The following is a 16,669-nucleotide window of genomic DNA, read 5'->3' as shown; positions in this document are numbered from 1 at the left end:
CGGCAGCCCATACTCTCCACTGATACCAAATAATACCCTTTAAATAGTTTGCCAGTTTCCCTGGTGACTGATTTTAAGAAGTCACTCTGACAGATCTAAAAATTGTAAATAAATTATATTGAAGTAATGATTTTGAAAATCTATCAATAGGCATTGAGTATGGTGAATTTTAACTGATTATAAGGGTGCTTCCTTTGAGATGATTCAAAACCCACTTTGCTGGATTTGATGCTGGAAATGCAGTTTAGAAGGATTTATATGTAGTTGAATTAGTTGTCAGAAAACATAGACATGTCACCGGCCCCATCCTAAGCTCAGAGTGCCCCATTAAAGCAGCTCGATTCTTCAGCTCGCCCATTAGACCAGGACAGCCACCTGATCAAACTCTTGCCCCACAGTTCCATCGCTCTATTGGCACAGAATCAGAGCAGGTGGACCCTTAGCTCTTCTAAGGCAGATTAACCTTGCCTAGGAGCCCCAGACCCACATCAGCCCATTCTCCAACTGTAGCAGAAGTGACAAGAGGGTGAAAGTTACAGTGCTACACTTTCCACACCTATCCCTTGAGAATGTGGGACCCAGAGGGTGGTGGGCCCTACTGGTACTGTATTATGTAGAGCTTGAATGTCTGCTTGTGCCTTACTGTGCACGGTCCACAGGAGCAGAACTAGAGGAGAACATCATGTCTCAGGTCTTCCCTTTGGAAGGGACAATAAGGTTTGATATTAAGTGGCATCAGGAATAGATGAGGGGGGAAGAGCTGGGAAGTAGGATAAGTTGTTTCATACAAGGTACTCAGGGGACATGTATAGTGGGCAATAAGTATAGAGCCCAGCACTTAGGAGGATGCCAAGTCTCCTCACTACCTATTCCTATCACCCCTAATTGCACCCCAATGAGAGTTAGCTCCCACAAGAACCCAGGAAGAAGTTCAAAGCCAACTTTGGGAAAAGACTGCCTTTATACTGAAAAATCTGCAGAATCTCAGAAATTTTTACCAGCTGGAGTCTGAGGAGCATATATGGGAGTACATTCAAAGGATATTAGGCCAAGGTGGACTAAATATGAGATTACTGTGATCCTATACATGGCCACAAGTGTATCCCAACAATCTTTCTCCAGACCTTCCCTGAGAAAGACCTGCAGCCATTCGAAAGGGTGACTGCTCAACTGGGTAAAGAGAAATGTACAGTCCTTCCAAGGGTTACTAGACACTACGTCTAAACTGACACTTATCCCCAAAGACCCAAAACATGGCCCACCAGTCAGAGCACCTATCTCATTCCAGAAAAGAAATGAGTGATGAAGTCAACCTGGTATCTCATGGTGGGTACCATGGGACCACAGGCCCATCCTTTGGTTATTTCCCTAGTCCTAAAATTTTTGTGAAAATGGATATACTTAGTAAGTGGCCAAGACCCCACACTGGTTCCCTGTCCTATGGCCATATGGAAGAAAGGGCCATGAAGAAACGCTTGGAACTCTTCCCCTCTCCCCCTATGAAAGTAAACCAGAAGCTGTACCACATCCACGGGAGAAGCTCAGAAGTCAGTACTATTATCAAAAACACTGAAGGATACAGAGGCATTGATTCCTATTATATCTCCTTTTTTAACTTGCCTATTTACTTGGACCAAAGCCAGAAAGATCTTGGAACATAACAATAGATGGTGAGGCCAATCATGTCTGTACTTCTAAATGTGATACTTCTTGCTGGAGAAAATGAGCATAACCTCTGATATCTGGTAGATAACTACTGACCTGGCAAATGCTTTCTTTTCTATCATCAGTAAGAACAATACAATGCAATTTCCCACCAAGTGCCAGAAATAGCAGTGCACCTTCAGTGTTTTACCTGAGGGCTATTTCTGCACTGCCATAATATAGTCTGGAAGGACTCGATTATCTCAATATCCCACAGATCACCACACTGGTCCATCACGTTGATGACATTATGTTAACTGGATCTGGTGAACAAGAAGTAGCAAGCACTCAGGAGGCCTCTGTAAGACACATGTACAAGCCAGAGGATAGAGGATAAAACCCACGGAAGTTCAGGGATCTACCACACTGATGGTTTCTATGGTTCCAGAGGTCTGAGGCAGGAACTCTCCCATCTAAAGTAAAATTGCTACTCTTGGCACTATGTCCACTAAGAAAGACGTAACACAACTGGTGAGCTTCATATTAGGATGTGCTGCTCTGACTTATATACTGGGTAACCTATGAGGCTGCCAGTTTTTACGGGGGCCTGATTCAAGAGAAGGTTCTTCAGCAATAAAAGCTGCCCTAACTCTTGGGGCTATGCCTTAGCACACCCACCAGTACTACAAATGACATGGCAGACAGGGATGGGGGAAGGAGCCTCTGACAAGCATCAAGAATAAGAGTTATAGACTCCTTAGGGCACTGTCAGTAAGTTTTGTCCATTTGGTTCCTGGCTTGCTACTAAGCTCACGTAAAGATTATATACCTGCCCGTGGGAAACCAAGAGACTATATAATAAGAACAGCCCAGTCATGAACAATATTATCTGACCTACTGAATCATAAAAATGGACTGTACAAAAGCATTCCACTTGGTATGTTAAAAGCAAGACTGGGCCTGAGCAGGTCTGGAATGCACAAGGAAACCACAGGAATACCTGGTACTGGCAGCATCTTCCTCGTGAGCTCTCTCATCACACACTCGCGGGGAGCACCCTACGACCAGTCAGCAGAGGAGGGAAAAGACCTGCCCACTTATGAATGCACATGCATGGCATGCTAGCCCCAACCTTGAATAGGTTCAAGGATGGTCCTGAAAGAGTGGTGAAGGGAACTCTTCCCACTGGGCACAATTCTGAGCAGTATATGTGGTGTCAGGAGAAATGCATGCCCCAGGTATATATCTATGCTGACTTGTGGCCAATGGCTAATGGATGGCTCACTGGTAAAAGAGCTGGAAAGAACAAGATTCAAATTGTTTTTTAAAGGGGAGAGTAGGGGTGCCTAGGTGGCTCAGTCGTTAAGCATCTGCCTTCGGCTCAGGTCATGATCCCAGGGTCCTGGGATCGAGCCCCGCATCGGGCTCCCTGCTCTGTGGGGGGGCCTGCTTCTCCCTCTCCCTCTCCCCCTGCTTGTGTTCCCTCTCTCGCTGCTTGTGTTCCCTCCTTCGCTGCTTGTGTTCCCTCTCTCACTGTGTCTCTGTCAAATAAATAAATAAAGTCTTAAAGGGGAGAGTATATTCCCATATGTTGTTCTTTCATCTTTTAAATAAAAATTTTTAAAGGTTAAAAACGAGGAGAGGCTTGCAGATGTATGTGGATGAACTTTTCAACACAGCACAGAATGTAAAAAATATTTGTGTCCTACATAAAAGCTCACTGTAGAGAGGCTGTCAATAATCAGGTGGTCAACATGACCGGTCCTATGGATGTCAGTCAGCCTTTTTCCCAATCACCCATTGCTTGCTCAATGGACCCATGACAAAGTAGACAAAGCAGTATTTCTTTGTTCTAATACCTTTGACAATTTATGGGTTACTTGGAAGGAGCGGAAGTTGGATGTGAAAGTTAAGATTACCTTAACTGGTTAGACGACTGAGTAGCAGAAAGTTGTTGAAGTTATTTACCAAACTCAAATCTAAGACTTCTGGAAATTCATGAGCATCCTGAGAGAATCAATCTATTAGATCTCAAAGAGAAGCTGGACTTATTTTCCACTGTGACCAGGCCTGAACTTCATGGGATCAGAAATTCCGAAGAAATGCAGAAATATTTGAGAAAATGAAATCACTCTTTCGGAAGCAATTCACTCATTTTGGTGCTATGAATCATGGCTTACGCTTCCTTGCTTGCCTTTTTTTTTTAAGATTGTATTTATTCATTTGAGAGAGAGACAGAGACAGAGAGAACACAAGCAGAGGGAGAGGCAAAAGGTGAGGGAGAAGCAGACTCCCCACTGAGCTGGGAACGGGACATGGGGCTTGATCCCAGGACCCTGGAGATCACAACCTGAGCCGAAAGCAGATGCTCAACCATCTGAGCCACCCAGACCCCCTCTTTGTTTGCTTTTGATGCTTAAACATGGAAGGTTCCTGAATGATCAAGTATCTGTCCTATCAGTGTCACTCAGTTTTTGGAGTACTCATGTTCAATCTTTGGGCAATGTCTGTGTTTGCATGGCTCCCTGACAATACATTTCATTTTGTTGACATGGAGACCCATTATCAATAATATAAACCTAGTATCAGAACTGCAATAGTCCCTGACTCAATGCACCCTCAGTTCTCAAAAAGACTGAACTGGCTGAAGAGTGGTATTCTCCCTGATTTCATCAACAAGGACTGACTAACCCTAGGCTCAAAACTATGTTTTTATGATGAAATTTGGCTCAATTACCTTCTTGAGTCACTTTTAAATTATTCATAAAATTCATTGAGTAACTTTTGCCACTTGAATGCAAAAATAATAATCAAAAATTAAAGGCATATAGAAAGGCATATAGAAAAATATCCATCATCTTAGCACACAACAGACATGTACAGTCAATATTTTTTGCATGTTTCATTTTTTTCTGTATGTCTATAAACATATATGGGTGTGAGAATATGTCTGTATTACGAGTATATGTGTGCTTGTGTGTTAAAATGATGGAACATATTGTTTTACAAACTTGTACTTTAAACTTTATAATGTACCAGTAGTGATGATTATTATTACTGTGTGCCAGGCACTGGGCTGATATTTAATCTTCACAGTAACCCTAGAAGATACTATTGTCACTCTCCTTTAACATGTGAGCAGACACCGAATTGGGCTAGGTAACTGCCTGAAGTCACTGAAGCAAGTAGTTGGTGGAATTAGAACTTGAACTGATGTCTCATTCCAGAACCTGTGATTTAACATGACACTCTACCCCTTTCCTTCTCAAGATAACTTCAGGTTTGGTGGATGAATGCTTTCACCAAGGAACAGTCCTGTTCAACTGAAAGCTAAGCCTATCCCCTAGCCATGTGTGGTTTATCACACCATCCACCCTAATAAGAGAGTGGTCCCTGTCCCAGTAAAGTGACTGATCTGGATTTCCAAGAGGAAACTTGGATGTCATTATACAGCGTGGGGAGGAAAATTATGTCTGAATTGAGGAGATTCAGTGGGGGCATGTCCAACAGTACTGGTCAATGGGAAACTGGCAACTCAATAAAGATGGGACTACTACAGACTTGGATCCTGTGGGAATGAAAGTTTGGAGTCCTCCACCAGTAAACAACTTTGACAAGCTAAGGTGCTGGAAAGGGGAGGGGAACATAAAATAGGTACTAGTGATCAACTTGAGGCAAAAGACTAGCTACAGATGCCAAGACTATAGCAGTTTTGTTTTATTTTAGTTCTCTTCTCTGTTGCCTTCTCTGAACACTGGCATTGGTTCTGGGTGGGAGTATGAACGCACCAAATACAGCGAGTGTCGGTGGCCGACTGTGTTTCCCCTGAGTTAGGAACCTAAGTGTTATGCCCAAAGTGTAAGAGGGAACGCTATGGGACAGGAAGGGGAGGACTCTGCTGGATATCCTCTATGTCTTTTCAGATCCATCTCCACCCTGCTCCACGCCCTGGGATGCTGACCTCTATAGCCGGTACCCTTTAGGCTCCCTTGCCCTCTAGCTGCTGGTTGATTTCATCCCTTTGGCATGATGTGGGGTGGGAAAAAGCAAATACAACATGTATTTGTCATCTTGCTCCCTCCTGAGCAGGCTGCAGTTTGGTAGCTACTGTGTTCCTCCCTCTAAGGCCAAAAACTCCTGAGAGATGATCTTCCGTCCTGTGACTACAACTCCAACGGGGACAATATGCTACAATTTTCCACCTCAGTCCTTGGACAAGATTAAATTATCTGAGTCCTAGTTTCCTAATCTGGAAAATGAGGCTAGCAACACCTACTTCATATGGTTGTTTAAGCATCTGAGATAAGTAAAAGACCTAGTTCTGTATAAGTAGTCAATAAATTGGATCTAATACATAGCAATTTGTTTCAAATTACTTTTTATTCCTTTGTTCAACAAATACTTATTAAGCATTCATTATGCATTAAGCAATAGAAAGACAAAGGAAGAGAAATAAGAAAAAAATCCTACCTGCAAAGAACTTATCTCATGGGTAAGAATGATAAGCAATATAAAAATTTCAATAGTTCACTAAGTGTGACGTTACATGTGTGCATGGTACACCACGAGGGCACAGATGAAGACTGTCATATATTCTCAGCCTAACTAAAAATAAAGCCAGGCAAAAAATTAATAAATAAGTAAAAATAAAAATAAACCCAGGCAGATATGGGAGAAGTTTGAAAGAGATCACACTTGTCTGCTTCAATTTTCTCTGAAAAAAGGGTGCTAAAATCTTGTGTTGGAAATGAGGATGCTGCTTGGAGAAAAACGAGATTAAATCACTTGCCCCCTAATAATAATAATAATAATAATAATAATAATAAATTAAAGAAAGAAATCACTTGTCCAAGCTACTATCCAGTTAATGGGCTAGGATTTAAGTCCAAATTTGACCACCTCCAAAATCTATATGTACTTGTTTGCTATTCCACACTGTCTCACTTTAAATAAGATCATCCCTTCCTTCAAACTAAATCAATCCAGTAACCTAACAATATTTAATATTTAGTGGCTAAGCTTATTATAAGCCAGACTGTGGCTCCTCGCTGAAGCCTTATTGACAGGTTTAACCAAGGAGAAACTGAAGCATAAAAGGAGAAGTAATCTGCTCCATGTGGTGGCATCAGGATTTGAACCCAGGTAGTCTGACTTCAGGACTTGTACCCGTCATACCACTGCCTCTACAACATATATACACTCTAAAGAGTCCTCTGGAAATCAATGAAGGCTCATAAATTTATTCTTTTTTTTAAAAAAAGATATTATTTATTTATTTAACAGAGAGACACAGCGAGAGAGGGAACACAAGCAGGGGGAGTGGGAGAGGGAGAAGCAGGCTTCCCGCAGAGCAGGGAGCCCGACCCGGGGCTCGATCCCAGAACCCTGAGATCACGACCTGAGCCGAAGGCAGACGCTTAACGACTGAGCCACCCAGGTGCCCCTCATAAATTTATTCTTAAGTAGTCAGGACTGAAACTACGAAAAAGCAACCCTGCTATTACTATAAATTTAATCTGTGTTTATTCTGTGAAACTGAAGCAATTAAAATTCTGCAAAATCATCTTATGGCCAGGCAGGGAAATAAAACAGAGAGAAGAGGACTGATATAAGAACCCCACAACTAAAAACAAATAGAAAAAAAGCTATGTTGTTCATGTGGGAATAAAACTTAGAATTTTGGGGGAGGTTCATAGGTAAGTTAGGCTTTTCAAAAGAAGAGTGGTGGGGCGGAGGGGGGGCACCTGGCTGGCTCGGTCAGTGGAGCATGCAACTCTTGATCTCGGGGTCTTGAGTTCGAGCCCCATGTTGGGTGTAGAGATTACCAAAAAAAAAAAAATCTTAAAAAAAAAAAAAAAAGAGGGGCGCCTGGGTGGCTCAGTCGTTAAGTGTCTGCCTTCGGCTCAGGTCATGATCCCAGGGTCCTGGGATCGAGCCCCGCATCGGGCTCCCTGCTCAGCGGGGAGTCTTCTTCTCCCTCTGCCACTCCCCCTGCTTGTGTTCCCTCTCTTGCTGTGTCTCTCTCTGTCAAATAAACAATAAATAAAATTTAAAAAGAAGAAGAAGAAGAATGGTAAAAGAATCTGCCTTCACTCTGTTGGCGAGTCACAATATAGTCTTGGAGACTGGTTTCCAGGGGCAGCTGGCTCACCTAGGGGTGGGTCTTGTAGCTCTAATGAGACTAAGTTCAGATACTAACCCAGAATAAAAGAACTAACCTTGATATTCATCCAGTGAATCAACTCAGACAAGTCCAAATTGACAAAAAGAAGTGGGTCAGATGAGAACAGAACTTTCAGGGACCAGCCAGACTTTAGGGGGAAAGTGGTTTGCAAAGGTAGACTAACAGCTAGTAAATATTGTATTTATATGTAGTGGTTCTCATCAGGGGAACAGTGGGCGATGTCTGGGGATTTTTTGGTTGTCACAACTTGAGGGGGTTGCTAAGTGGCTACATGTCAAGGATGATGCTAAACATCCTACAACGTACAGGACAGCCACTACAACAGAAAGTTATCTAGCCCAAGATGTCAATACTGTTGAGGTTAAGAAACTAATATTTACTGAGTACTAATGCTAGGCACTATCTGAAGCGTGCCTTACATCTAACACATCACTTGTTCCTCATAGAGACTCATCAAGTATCTTTATCTGCATTTTGCAGATGAACAAACCTAGGCTACAAGGTCCACATTCTCACACAGCTTTGGGTGGTAGCACCGTATGGTGATCACAGCTCTGACCTGTGAGCCTGGTGTGCACACACTGTCTCTGAATTCCTTATAGTACTACTGCATGCATCCCCTTCTTCTGAATCACCTTTGGAGATACAGGTTGAAGAGGGGAGAACACCAAGCATCCATTAGCTATCAGGTTATAGAAAAAAGGCCATGCACAGGAAAAGCAGCTTTCTGATTCTGCCACCAGGAGGGGTCAGGTTTGTGTAGCACTGTACGAGGAGTGGCCCAGCGTCATAAAACATCTTATGTCAACATCTAACCAAGAGTGTGGTACAGGATAGGCCCCGAGTACTGGCCCCATCACAAGGACAATCAAGGGCTAAATTATGAAATAAGAAGGGCACACGAAAGGATGCTACCATGGGGGGGGGGGCGGAGTTTTAAAAAAATCATTAACAGATTTTTTTTTTTTTTATTTCGGGGCTGTAAAAAGTAGGAAATATGGATGAAATACCATGACAGAAAACTGTCCAAATTCATGTTATGTTAAAATTTTGTTGACAAATACTGCTTAAAATAGATAGGCACTGATTAAGGCCTTTTTAAAATTAAGGTTTTTATTTCAATTCCAGTATAGCTAACATCAGTTAAGGCTTTTTTAAAAGAATTTTTTTCCTTCATCATTGTGCCCATGTTTTTGTCCATTACATGCACTTACTGTCCTGGATCTTGTCCATCTTTGTTTCAGACAGCCAAAAAATGTTTTATAAGAAAACCCAAAGATTCTCCAGCTTTTTACCTCTAAAATTTAAGCAGAGAAGTTCTTAACTTCATTTCTTTCACACATCATGGATGCTGTTTGGTACTGACTAGTGGACCTTACCCAAAATCATAAGACAGATACATTCGTAAGTATCGTATCCACTCTCAACTAATATGGCAAAGAGGGGTTCAGTGATTTGCAAGTGATTATACCAAGGCATAAGGGAAATTAAGAACAATCCTGTTCCAGAAGGCAAGAAGCAGACCTGGAAGAGCTACAAATTTTCTTCAGTAGGGGGGCAGGGGGGCAGGGGTGTTGGTGCTGGATGTTTGGAAACAAAGGTCCTAAAGGAGGGAACTGACAAAGGAAGAGACAAAATAAAATCCCCGTACAGACCTGGGGTATGGCATAGGAACTGGTTTGGAAAATGGGGACTGACCCAGAGAATATGAAAAGGAATGGGCATGGGGAAGGGGGCAGGAATTATTCCTGAGAACAGGCCAAGAGAGTTGGGTTTCATTTTAAACTACATTAAAAGCACCTTAGGAAATTCTTCAAACTAACTAGTTACTTTACTGAAAGCCTACTGTAATAGTATATAATCTGTATCTGTTTATTTCCACGTTTCAGAATACTAGCTCCAAACACATCCGATAGAAACAAAGCACATCTTTGTCACGTCTGTAAATTAAATTCACTGCACAACAGATTAAAAATCTAACAGGATCTGAAAATGGAAGATACATAGTAACCTCCCTACACATATCGCAGGATGAATCAGTTACAACTTTTCCTGTTTTCCTTCCTTACTAACATATCCTTCCTCTAATTCCCACCCCACCCCCCTGTTTGATTTTTCCCTCATTCTGTAATCACAAAGCAGTCCTAGTTTTTCCAAGGTTTATCGCATCTCTTATTTGAGGTACCTTTTATTTATCCTGATTCTTGATAAAGAAAAGTGGTATTAAGAATTAGAAATAAAATATGTGTAGGGTGCCTGGGTGGCTCAGTCATTAAGCATCTGCCTTTGGCTCAGGTCATGATCCCAGGGTCCTGGGATCGAGCCCGCATCAGGCTCCCTGCTCCGCAGGAAGCCTGCTTCTCCCTCTCCCACTCACCCTGCTTGTGTTCCCTCTCTCACTGTGTCTCTCTCTGTCAAATAAATAAATAAAATCCTAAAAAAAAAAAAGAAACCACTTTCTAAAAAAAATAAATAAAATATGTGTAAGATATTCAATGTTGGGACACAATATAGAATGGTCTGCACCCAACAATCTGACAGCAGTATCCAAAAACCTTGATAAAAGTTACATGAGTCTGCTGGTTCTCTGAAACTGGCTCCATTTAATATAGATATTTAAGGAAAGGACTGAGTGAGGAGATAGAAGTAACAACAGACAATCCTCTGTTTTCCAATACTAGACTCAAAGCTGCTAGGATAAGGAAGAAGATCCTAAACTGAGTCCAACTGGTAACATGTCCCTCCACTGGTTCCAGAACCAACAGGGTAGGGATGTTCACTGCAGCTGCAATGCTCTGCTTTATCCTTCTCAGCCTCCTAAGGTCTCTGTCTTGGGTTCCCCAGAACCAGAACACATGCCCTCTTCCTGGCTTCCCAAGCTTTTCCACTGGAAGGCACACTCCCAGCGTATGTTCCAGGAAGATGGGAACACAGAACATTTTCAAGGATCATTCCTGGAGGACTGTGATCACTGGCAGAGTGATGGGTTGATGGATGATTATATGAGGCATGAGAAAAATGAACATGGAATTTCACACAGAATTAGCAGTGGTAGAATACTGCAGGTCCTATGAAGCCTTGCTCTGGCTCTCTGGCTGGGAAGACTGGGAGAAGTGAGGAGGAACCAAAAACAAAAGCAACTGCCAAAGAACCCCCACAAAGAACAATCACCATCACATTTCACAGTCTCTTTAGAGAACCTTCCACTCTAACCCCCCGCAATCCATTATTCCTGCAGTAACCAGGATCATTTTCTTCATCACTATAAATCTGATAATTTCACCCCATTGCTTAAACTCTTTCCATTGCTTCCCACTGCCCTTAGAATAAAATCCAAACCCTGAATTATTGCTAATAGCCTACAAGCACCCACATGCCCTAACCTTTTCCAATCTCTCCAGCTGCATCCCACCAGTGACTCCCACCACCCTACTCACTAGACTCCTGTGGGAACAGCCCCGTTCCTACTTCTCACACACACTGAGCACTCTCCCATCTCATCTCTTATACCTGTGTCCCCTCTGCCTAGCATGCTCTCCCATCAGCTCTTCACACTGAGGCCCTTGTGCAAGCCTTTGGGACCACCTAACTACAGTGCTCCTTCCCCACAGTAATCTGTCGTCATCCTGGTTTTTTTCCATTTTAGCATTTATAATCATCTAAGATTACATCTTGTATATTGAAAACCTCCCTGACTAGAGTGTAGAAATTGTGACTTACGTACTGCCATGTACCTAGGGTACACATTTCATTTATTCTTTCAACAAACAGGTAGAGAGAGGCACGTAAAAATTGCCATTTGCCAAAGTGTGCGAGATTTTCGAAGTAACCAAGGGCTCATCATTCCTTAATGTCTCCTGAATCATCAATTTCTCCCTTTACTAGATTAATTCCATTATTAAACATACTAGTATGCTACAGTCCTCTAACAAAATCTTGAAAAATATAGGTTTATTTAACAGATACTTGCAGTGTTTATCATGTGCTAGAAATGTGTAATTAGTCTGCACCCCATCCTTATTATTTGCATGAATGATCCTATCTGATATGTACCCTTAACTAAGGCTTTTGAAAACAAGGAGAACTCAGGGTAAACAAAGATGCTTATACAGTGTGATAAAGGAAACTGTACTCCAAAGCAAATATTTGCTTTCAAGATTCTTTTTCTGACAGTAAAACTTTACTGGTTAGCACATAAGAAGAAATTTAAATTGTGGTATGATTTAAATATGTAATTGGTAGTAAGTTTTCTCCTTATAGCTAATATAAGGTAAGGACTTAAAGGTAATATACTACAATTTAAAAAATAGATGTTTAAAAATTTAAATTTTAATTTAAAAAATTTTAAAAATAAATTGTAGTATATTAGCTTTAAGTCCTGACCTTATAATAGCTACTTATTAGTAAAAATAATCTGCAGATTTTTACCTTAAAGTTTTAACATTTAAAAAATTAGGACTTTTATATTTATTTTCCTTACCAACTCTTTCCTACCAATAGAAACTGCAGCTTCATCCTAGGAATGGTAAAATAAATATAGTTGACACCTCTAAGTACTCAAAATCAACAAAGACAGTAAGTTAGGCTAATGCATGTCCTAGAATGGGAAAACCCCAGTCGAGGTTTGGGAGGCAACAGGAGAGAAAATTAAATTTCAGAAATGTCTATAGATGTTCTAGAGACAAATTTTAATTTATCAGAAAAAGTCACATGCAAAATAAAAGCATTCATTCAACTGGAGTATGTGCAAGGATACGTTGGTAATGAAATGAAACAAAATATATTAAACCAGATGCTGATATCAACATTAAAGCCGGAAGCTTCTCACAATAGATAAATTCAAGTATCTTCTATCTCTTTTCTCTGAAGAACTAAGAGCTTCTGGCATATATCTTCTCCATACATACAGGAAAATAAGAAAGAAGTATGAACATTTTATTAGTTTAAAAATAAAGGAAAGAAGGTAAACTACATTCTGCAGACCAGAAAGAGGAAGAGAAAGTTCAGTCTTACCCAGTTCAGAAAACAAAGCAGTGACAGTATTATTTGTGCGTAGAGATGCAAAAACAAAATAAAGCTAGGAATAATTCCCCACAAGAAAAACCAAAGCTGCAGATGTTACTCCATGAAGTCTGTCTTGCCCTAATGGTTTCCTGAGTGAGTCTGTGTAACTTTTTAAACTTCTGCGTGTCCATTTATGTGGGTGTTGGGTATGCTGCTCTCCCTACACCTCTTCCCTTCTATGAATCCAGATCTCAGTATCTTCATTTGGATCTTTTTATGTAGTACTAAATTTCCCCCTGCCTTCTTCCTTAATTGTCCATATTGTAGAAATGATTGTTGAAGCTCAATATCTAATGATTTAAAGACCTATAAAAAAGAACCTTAAGTTCACTTTTACTTAAAAACAAAGAAGTGGATGTCTTATATTTCCTTAAAAAAGTAACTGGAATTTTTATGTGCGTGATTCTTGCCCTCCAGGAGCTAATATGTAGCAAAAAGAAAAGATAAATGCCCAAAGAATTACAATTCAAAATAGACTGTGATAAATTCTCTAAGAAAAGTATGAAAAGTTTCTAGAATTCTGAGGAAGAAAAAACAAAACAAAACACTTCCAACTGAACATCTAAGTATTTGGGGTGGTGAGGGAGGATCTGAAGGCTGAGCACTCAAAACAGAGAGGGCAGCAAAAGTCCTCAGTACAGAGAACAGCCATTCGTTCAATTTGTCTGAATTCCTGCCCACTTACAGGAAAACATTCACTCCACTGGATAAAAACAGAAAGAGAAACTGTCAAGAAGCAACACTCACCTTTGGCTTTTACATGGCATTATGATTAAAGCCTTATTTTATTTTCATAGTCACAAGCATAAATTGGAAATCACTTTTCTTACATAGAGGAGACAGAGGCTGGAAAAGTGCATTTGAAATCACATAGAGAACTCTGAATGCCAGGCTTCTCACTCTGGATTTCATTCTGCAGATGAGGGTGTAAAGGCATTCGAAAAGGGAACTTGAAAGGTTGTAGGTATAGAGAATGGAATAAAATGGAGGAGGGCTTAAAGAAACGAGTTTGGCAACAATAAGAATGGCAGGTTTGCAAAAAATTGACTAGAGAAATAAGTAATAGCGATTTGCTATTGCATGTGGAGTGCAAGGTGGAAGGAGGCATTAATACTGCCTCAAGGTTTTATTCCTGGGTAACCAGAATAAATAACTAGAAAAGGGGCGAAGGGGGAGCAGGGCAAAATGACAGTGAATTGGTTTAAGTAATTACTAGCCCTAACTGGAAATGTCTGCATCAGATGCACAAATCTGACACCTGGTGCCAGGCAGTTTCCAGGCACTCAGGATACAGCAGTGAACACAACTGGCAAGCACCACAGCCCTCATGGAACTTACCCTCTAATGGCAGACAAGAGATAATGAACAAGTAAATAAAGAGATAAATACATATTATAGGAAGAGTGGGGTTGTATGGAATTTTAATTAGGGTCTGACTGAGATAGTGACATCTAAACAAATACCTAGAGGTGAGGGAGTGAACCACACAAGGAGCCAGGAAAGAGTCAGCAACTAACACACCAATATTTTCAAATAGTCTCACTCCGTGATGCTTTTGAAGTTAGCAGCAATTGCAGTGTATCTCTTTGGTGACCCAGTCCTATTTCCTTGGGCTAGTATTCAGTGTTCCACTTCCTGACTCTATCCTAGCAGATCAAAAAAACTTCACCAATAACACAGTGATAACAAACTGCCTAGTAGGTCAATTTGTTTACACTGGCTGTTTATATTTCCTACATGGGAGAAAAGGACTACATTTTAAAACAACAAAACCAAAGCACTGTTGGAACATGTTTGTAAAAAGCTTAAGAGACAATCATCTTGTTCTCAAAGCAATCATTGATGTAGCAACTTTTAAGACTTGTGATTTAAATCAAAGGTGCTGAAGAATGATTATGAATCATGCAATTAAGCTACCAAGGAGGATGCTGCAGAGAGAAAAAACATTCACAGCACCATAAAACTGTCAAAAATAAAAACAGTACAATTATCAAAATCAGAAGTAACATCATTCTTTGATTTTATAATTCGTTGTTCAGCAGAGCTGAATTCTACCCTAAACTATGCATTTCATTGGTTCTGGATCCTGGGGCCTCATCCTTATCTGTAAAGGGCAGCTGTTGTGATTTTTCAGATTCCTTTAATTCTGAGATTCTATGTGGCTAGTTATGATTCCTATGTTTAGTTTATTTATTTGGGTACTCTGGTTTACGTCCTTTTGCAATAATAGTACAAATAAGCACCCATCTCAAGTAACACAACTTGTAAGTTCTGTATAAAAGTGATAATGACCTTCTTTTAAACAAACATACCGGAGCTTGGTGTTAAAAATGAGGATACCCTCTCTGAAAGTGCTGCCTTTTTCATCCGTCTTTTAGATCAGCCTTTAAGACTCTGAGGCTTCTGTATCATTTGAGAGTGGATTAGATTTGAAACCAGGTGGATGATCACATCTCTAGTAGGTGAGAAAAGTAATGAGACCTTATCTGGTGGGATTCAGTCTGTGAAATTCCAAAGGAATCCCCAAGCATTTCTAGCTACAACTCTGCGGAAAGGTTTTCCGGTGTTGACAGCTTTGAAGATTAATGCCCATCTAAATGCATAATACCCAACGTTATTGTGGACTATGCGCCAGACGGAATTAAGTACTAACTGATTTAATCCTCATAACAATCCTATAAAGATGGAACTAACATTATCCTCATTTTACATATGCAGAAACAAAGTCATAGAGAAATTAAGCAAATTGCCCAAGTTTTCACAATTAACAAGTAGATTCAAACTCAAGCACTCTAGCTTCAAAGCCTAAGAGCTTAACCTCCACAATACACTGCCTATGTAAATCCTGGTGTCCCTGTTTAAATAACAGTCCCATTACCAATCGCACTCTTCTTGCAAACTGAATAACACGAAGTCAAAATAAAGCTGCACTGCAAGTTCATTATCGAGTTTCTCCTCCAGTCCTGAACCACAAACTAGAAATGTATTTTAAAGAACATAAAATCTCACTACCTGAGGTCTCTCGAGATTTAGGGAGGTGTGTGGAGCAACGCAAACGTTTTCTGTCTCGGCGGTAATGCCGCGAACAAGTGCTGCAAAACTAGAGCCGGACCCCGTGTCTCCCTGCCTCTAGGGGTTCACGCCAGGGGGCCGCCCAGCCGCACCACGCGCTCCTACTACGCACGGAAGTGGCCCAGGGGCCGGTCCTACCAAACCACACCTGGCTCGAACGCGCCCGCGGGGGTTCCTTCACCTGGCTCTCGCGGCGCCCAGACCCCTCCCCGTACTTACCTTCGGGGACCCTCGCCCGACGCATAGCGAGCGGGAAACGCCGCCACAGCTGCGCCACACTCTACGGGCCTCCGCGCCGCGCCTCCTACCCCCAGCGGGGCCCACCACCCTCCCCGCCTTGGCCCGACCTCCTGATTCCGCCCCTCGCAGCAGGCCCCGCCCACACCAATCAAGGGAACCCTCTAGGCCACTAGCTCCGCCCAAGGCTAGGGGCGGGGCTTATGCTCACTCAGCTCTGCCCCTCGCTCGCTAGAAGACGGTGGACCAGCGTGAAGGTGCCGGCTGGATGCCGCCGGGAGGCCCTAAATAAATAAAGCGGGGAGGGCGTGGGGGTGCGTGACCCCGAGGGAGGAGGTGCGGGACACAGGCAGAGGGGACGGGGAAAGGGAGACAGACAGCCATGTGGCAAAATGAGGAAAGAGGCTTGGGGGAGGGGAAAGAGAAGGCGCTCTCCCCAGGTTCCAGCCGAGGTGTAACACTGGGTGA

At 41.8% G+C, this 16,669-nt stretch overlaps 1 protein-coding gene across 2 annotated transcripts in view; it reads right to left on the bottom strand.

Annotated features, from left to right (window-relative positions):
* Positions 1-16,669, bottom strand: part of SGK3 (serum/glucocorticoid regulated kinase family member 3) — a 139,816-nt gene that overhangs the window by 68,180 nt on the left and 54,967 nt on the right. Inside the window, exon 1 of one of the 2 annotated variants that reach the window (XM_032421542.1) lies at positions 16,184-16,627. The exons of the other annotated variant lie outside the window; for it this stretch is intronic. The gene's annotated coding sequence lies outside the window, so the exon portion shown is untranslated. Of the gene's footprint in view, positions 1-16,183; positions 16,628-16,669 lie in introns of those variants that run through there. 2 annotated transcript variants of the gene reach the window in all.

The sequence above is a fragment of the Phoca vitulina genome, unplaced genomic scaffold (genome assembly GCF_004348235.1).
Source record: "Phoca vitulina isolate PV1807 unplaced genomic scaffold, GSC_HSeal_1.0 scaffold25, whole genome shotgun sequence".
In the NCBI taxonomy this organism is placed as follows: domain Eukaryota; kingdom Metazoa; phylum Chordata; class Mammalia; order Carnivora; family Phocidae; genus Phoca; species Phoca vitulina.
This window is presented reverse-complemented; position numbering and strand designations above follow the sequence as displayed.